The sequence below is a fragment of the Pinus tabuliformis genome, chromosome 5_2, assembly GCF_031772625.1.
Source record: "Pinus tabuliformis cultivar Carrire ecotype Pingquan chromosome 5_2, CPIR1, whole genome shotgun sequence".
Taxonomy (NCBI): Eukaryota; Viridiplantae; Streptophyta; class Pinopsida; order Pinales; family Pinaceae; genus Pinus; species Pinus tabuliformis.
Window position 1 is genome coordinate 523433509 of NC_142306.1, and position 6543 is coordinate 523440051.

The following is a 6543-nucleotide window of genomic DNA, read 5'->3' on the forward strand; positions in this document are numbered from 1 at the left end:
TCATCCCCACCAACATCAACATATTCATCACCAGGGTCACCACCTACACATGTACAAATGCTTAACATGAACAACAATAATGAAATGCAGAAATTCCATCTAAAAGAATAAATACAAACTTGAAATTCTGACTAGAATAAAGAGTAAACCATGTTGGACTAATTTTGTGGGTTGACTCTCCAATTGTGATCCAACCCTAGCATTCATAGGCTGCTATAGAAAATGTTAGTGGCTCTCGCAAGGACAAAAAAATAGAATATGAGTGAATATTGAAAAGAACCAAATGATGATATGGCCATTATCAACTACATTTAAAATATAAGACAATCATAACTCTAGGACAACATACCTCAGAATTAAGAAGCCCTACTAGAGCCTAGGCATTTCTGGTGCATTTGCCTATCTCTTTGAGGCAATTTGAAGCAAGGTTTTGTAGCTCCCATAAAGAATCATCATCAAAATCATCAATATCAACTTTTATTTCGTCCTCATTCTAACTTAGACCAGTGTACTTCCTTAAGAATGTAATTATGGGTACCAGCATCTCATCTCGTAATTGTTCAAGATCCTGAGTAAGCTTCTTCTTTTCATAAAATGACATCTAGTGCTTGCATTTTTCAACCTTAGGTTTTTGCTGACTTGGTACATCTAAGAGAGGAGCAGAATTTGGAGTTTGCACCTTTGGTTTATTTCTTGTTTCTATAATTTTTTTACTACACTATTTCTTCTTGGTTAGAATATGCTGAAAAATGTGAGTTAATTTTCTATAAACATCTTCTCCAACCAACTTCTACTCAATAATTTTCCATTTTCCCTCAAAGAATTGACTCATATTAACTGCCATATAATGAAAATCATTACCAGGAGGATTATATTTCATTGCATTGGCAAAATTCAATCTTCCATCTTCAGCAAATTCGATTGTGGTGGAATAGAGATTCTTATCCAACTTACTTTGTATAGTGCCCAAATCCATGGGTTGAGTGATAATCAGAAAATAATCAGGGATGTTTAATTTAACTGGATCAATAGTCTCATTGAGTACCCAGGAAAATTTATGTGTCGTGATCTTCTTCAGAGTATCATCACACTGGTTTATGTACTCAACAACTGTTTTTCTTTGGATAGGATTCGTTTCTGCCTCTTCATGTCTTTTGATTCAAATCTTCCAAGAAGTTCGTGCTTTACAACTATAGCACCAACTTTAGACTTCTGTGCCATCTTATCATTACCAGAAACATACTTAGAATTGAGGTAGAGTTGATTCACTTTATGAGTTCACTTTTCTTTACCAAGAGAATGTAAGACACCCTTACTTCCATCACTCAAAAATGATGATCGTCTGTAAAAACCACTATCTTCTTGACATAATACTGAAACCTGAACTGCACTTGGCCCAATGACTGCATTTCCAGGAATGCCACTTGGGCAACTATTCACCAACCTTGAAATATGTCCATCACTAACATTTGGAACACTACGAGATGAATTAAGTTGTAATTCTTCAATTTAGTGTGCAACGGATCTCACCTGGTCTAGTTCCAACTTGAGTTTCTTTCTCATCTCCATTTTTTCACTCCTTCGCATCTATGAAACTGCAATAACATAAGTGGTAACTCCAAGAGAATCCATTTTTTGGCCTGCAGAATTAAGATTTATAGACTCTCTTGAGGGAATAAGAATCATCAGAGGCAGTCTCAAAATCAAACCTAGTGGAAGCTCTAAACATTTCAGATTTTAGATATTGAGCCTTCTGCCTCCTTCCATTTGAATCCCCCGCAACCTCCAATGCATAAGGGTAATTAGGGAGCATATTGTACGAAGTCCTAGCTTATACCTTTTTATATTTTTTCATGATGGAATTCATGTTTAGGTTATTCTAAGATTGGTTTCTATCACGAGTTACTATAAGGGGAGAGGCCATTCAATATATTCGTGACATAAGCATGCAGTTCTGTAGAACTAAAGAATGGGTTCCAAGGCTGAGGACTTCCAATTGCCAATTATAAGCCTGAATGGGGATAAAAATCACACAATAAGCTAGAATTACAATAAAAGTATAGCTTTAGAAATTGACACTACCATGCTCATCCTAAATTCATAACAAAAGTTTTAAATATCTCGACTAATACAATTAAACACAGTAGTAGTAGACAATAGCAAAGGCTCCCAAAGGTTCTAAAATTCTATGGAATTTCTGGTGCCTTCGCCTATCTCTTTGAGGCAATTGGAAACAAGGTTTTGTAGCTCCAATAAAGAATCATCATCAAAAGCATTAATATCAACTTTTTTTCCTCCTCATTCTGACTTAGACCAGTGTGCTTCCTCAAGAATGTATCAACACACTGGTTCATGTACTCAGCAACTATCTTTCTTTGGATAGGATCAATTTATTCCTCTTCACGTCTTTCGATTCATATCTTCCAAGATATCTGTGCTTTACACCTATAGGACCAACTTTAGACTTTTGTGCCATATTATCATTACCATAAACATACTCAAAATTGAGGTATAGTTGATTTGCTTTAGGAGTTCACTTTTCTTTACCAAGAGAACATAAGACAACATTACTTCCATTTTCCTCTGTCAAACACATGCTTGTCACAAAAGGTAAGTAATTGCTTATGCTTGCAGTCATGTAGTTTTGTATGAGATGATTTTCAATTAGCGTTATAATAATCAATGCAAGAACACAGTCCATTGGAGAAACAATGGAAACAATTTGCATCTCTCACAACAATTCCCTTCCTGGTGATCATTGGAATGAGCTTTGTGGCATTGTGGTAGGCCCACAAACGTGAAGGTTCTTGGTAATTTGGATAGCTGATTTAGGCATATGTTTATAACCAAAATCTATGGCAAGCTTCTCGCTATGTTACTTGTAGCCAAATGACACACAAAGTTATTCGATTGTCATCAATGCTTTTATTAACTAAAGCCTGGTTGTTGGAATGGAGTCATGCCTTTTAGCATTATGCTACCAACTAGAGCCTGGTTGTTGGAGTGGATCCACCACTTTTAGCCTTGTCAAATCCAAGGGTGAACCCATTTTTAAACAAAACTAATGTTGATCATGCTGGGTGTTAACACCCAGGTTGTTCCCTATGACTCCCAAGGGAATACGGCCGGGGTAACCACTAACCAATCTTTGGATTTTGATTTCTCCTAAAATTTGGATTCCTAGGAGGGTTGTTTTGTGGTGCTTCCCATGATGATTTTCTCTCAACCGATTCCACTCTATCCCCCAATCTCTTCATACCAGTGAGTATTGCATCCAGTTTTTGATCAAAGGCTGAGGGTTCTTCTTTGAAGGTGGTTCTCTTTTCCAACCTTGCTCTGTTTCTTTTGGCAATCAGGTTAGCTTCCACTGTAACAGCAACCTTTTGGGCATCTGCAAGGGTTTGAGGGTCTCTCTCCTTCAACTGATAGGCCATATCAGGGTCAAAACCATCAGGAAATTTGTACAGTGCCAAATCAGGGGGAGGTCTTAAATTTTGTGGGATTGCGTTATATACATTGTTAAATCTTGCACAATACTCCAAAACAGTCTCTTGGGGACCTCTTTTGATAGTGTCATATTCACCAAGTATGTGCAGAGGATCTTTCTTTTTCTCCCATCTGTTAGTAAAGGCTTGATAAAGTTCATCAGGAGTTGTGATGGAATTTGCATTCAGGGATCTAAACCAAGTTCTTACATCCCCAGTCAGACTTTGAACAAACATCCTCATTCTCACACTGTCATCATCTATTTCATAGGTCTCAAAATGGTCTTGCATCCTTTTGGCATGCTGAATAGCTGTAAGATGGCCAGTGGAGTCAAAATATGAGATTTTAGTTTGGTAGTCTTGGGGTAGAGCTGCAGCATTAGCTGGTAACTGCAAGGGTGCATATCTGTTAGCCATATTCACAAGGTTAGGGGGATTTACAAGAGAAACTGGGATAAAAGGAATGGTGTGTACCACAGGGGTAACAGGTGTAGCAGCACCTAGAGTGTTGGTCAAGGGGATATGTGCAGTGGGTGAAGATGTAAAAGGAGGGCTTTGAGATGTAGATGGTGAACTGGGGGAAACAGGAGTAGACCGAAATAGAACCTTGATAGGAGTTGGAACTGGTTCAGGGTGAGCTGTCTCAGGACTCAAATCACTAGGATTTTCCTGCCTTTGCTGTCTCCTGATTATTTTGGGAATTGTATTTGGATTTTCAAAAACTGCTGGTGGATTTGGGTCAGGGTTTGACCTAGTGTGCCTGGCTTCCCTTTTAGGAGCCAGCTTCTGAATTTGTTTTTGGTATTTTCTAAGATATTTTAGGATTGTTCAAGGGACTGCTCAAGCTTTTAAAACCACTGTCTTGGCAGACAATAGTTGAAAAACAATATGCTCAGGTCCCCAGTGGAGTCGCCATTTATGTTAACACCCAGGTTGTTCCCTATGACTCCCAAGGGAATACGGCCGGGGTAACCACTAACCAATCTTTGGATTACAGTTTCTAGCCAAACTGTAATCAGAGAGGGCTCTCTCTTTATGATTTGTCTCTGTTATGATAGTATTTTAGGCTAGCTATTATGCTCAGGTTTTTGTTTATGTTTTGGTTGAAGGATGTCTTTCAGTACCTAAGATGTAATGTTTAGACAGTTGTATTTCATTGGGCAATGGAGTCTAGAGCTGTGAAATGTTTGAAATGCTTCAGTAGGAATGTTCAGACTGCAGGGCCTATTGGGTATCTCAACAAACAAAATTTAAAGCTTAAGTGATGATGTATGATGATGCATGTTTAGCCAATGGAAAGCAATTAAGAATTCTCCATTAAGCTAATGCTGTGAAAGTGAAATATATTGCTCAGGAGCAAACTTGAATTCCTGAACAAAGGATCACTGTGAAAGATATATTCTGAAAGTGTAGCAATTAAGAATTACACTTATCAAGATTATAACTGAGGAAAACATTCAGTAACAACATAGATTGAGCTCAGGTTATTCCACGAATAAATCCTGAAGGCTATTCTTTTTCTTTGCTGCTAAATACTTAGAACTTAGAAACATTTATGGGTTGTAAAAGATTAAAACACAAAACGAAGAGAGTTACAGAAAACTTATTGTATATGAGATGCGCAGGGATCCTGCCAACTTCAACAAACACCATGAACGCATTCAAACAACTCAGAACTTCAGAAATTCCATTACTTCTGTTATTAAACTCTGCAAAGATTACAACATAGGAACTTCTTCAAAAGAAATCAACAACAACCCCTGCAAGCTTATGCGAGGGGCAAATATATATAAACGGTAATACAAATATCTAAGGCGTTGAGTCATCTGAGAAATAAATGTTTCACCAACTTTGTACAGAACAGCAGATAAGAAGTTATTGTTGCTTTTAATACAACATAAATGCTCATTTATATCAGTCAGAAGATATTTTGGCCTTTGGAGGCCACCGAGTCGGTTGGAATGATCTGCTTTAAATGTTGGAAAATGCGCTGACGTGGCTGCTCTGCTGTGACTTTTCGGTCCTGTCACCTGTAGCTGTCCATCTTGACTTGCTGGCCGAAAGTTCTGCTGAGTTGGCTCAGCTTTCATCTTTTCATGCATGCTGATTTTACTAAGTTTTCCTGTGCATGCCAATTTGTATTTTTTGATGAAAAACTTGAAGAATGGCTTCCTGGTCTATAGGATCATCTGTATTGCCTTTGTCCACCATTCCTGTGTGGGCAGTTGATGCCTAAGAATTGCATCCATAGTCTCATCTGCCTCTGTGTATTTATAGAAGTTAGGAGGCACTTCAAACAGGTGTGTAATTTCATTCATTATAAAGAACAGATTCTCCACTCTATTGTAGAGACTTTGCCCTGTAGCTGGCCCTGTTTCCTCTGAGGTGTTGGGCCTTTCAGTGATCTGACTTGTGGCGAATGTATTGACCCTCTTGGCATATTGCTCATGGGTAAGTTGTCTTCCTGCACTCTTCAGTAAGCCAGGGAGACCTTTGTTCTGTAACACCACAAATTTGTCCATAAATCTGTTCACCTCGGTCTACATGTCTTGGGTCCTTCTCTCTAATGTCTGCACTAAGCTTCTCAGTGTAAGGACCCTCTTTATCAACAAAATAGTCTCAGTCCTGTTAGAAATTCCCATAGTTGCTAACTGAGAACTTGTTCGATTATTGAGCACATTGATCATCCTGGTGGCGACTTCAGGCATATTGCCTAGAGCTGCCCTTGATCTCTGAATTTCCTTCTGTTCTTTTCCAATGAGCTCCAACTGCTCATGGATTGTATCAATATACTGCCATTGGTCAATAATAGACTGGCCAATATTGGCCCATAGCACTGTCTTAATCTCAGCCACCACTTTATCCAGTTGGAGCTCCTTTTCTAGCTCCTTTATCCTGTCTTTGAGGGCTTTTATTTCCCTGCCCTTTTCTGCCACAGTCTGCTTGGATTTGTCATATCTTTCATTTACCTTGGCTAGTTTCTCTCTGGCCTCATTTATTTCTGTCATTTGTGCTTCCAAGGCCTGAATGTCATTTCTCAGCTTTTGCATGTCCAGGC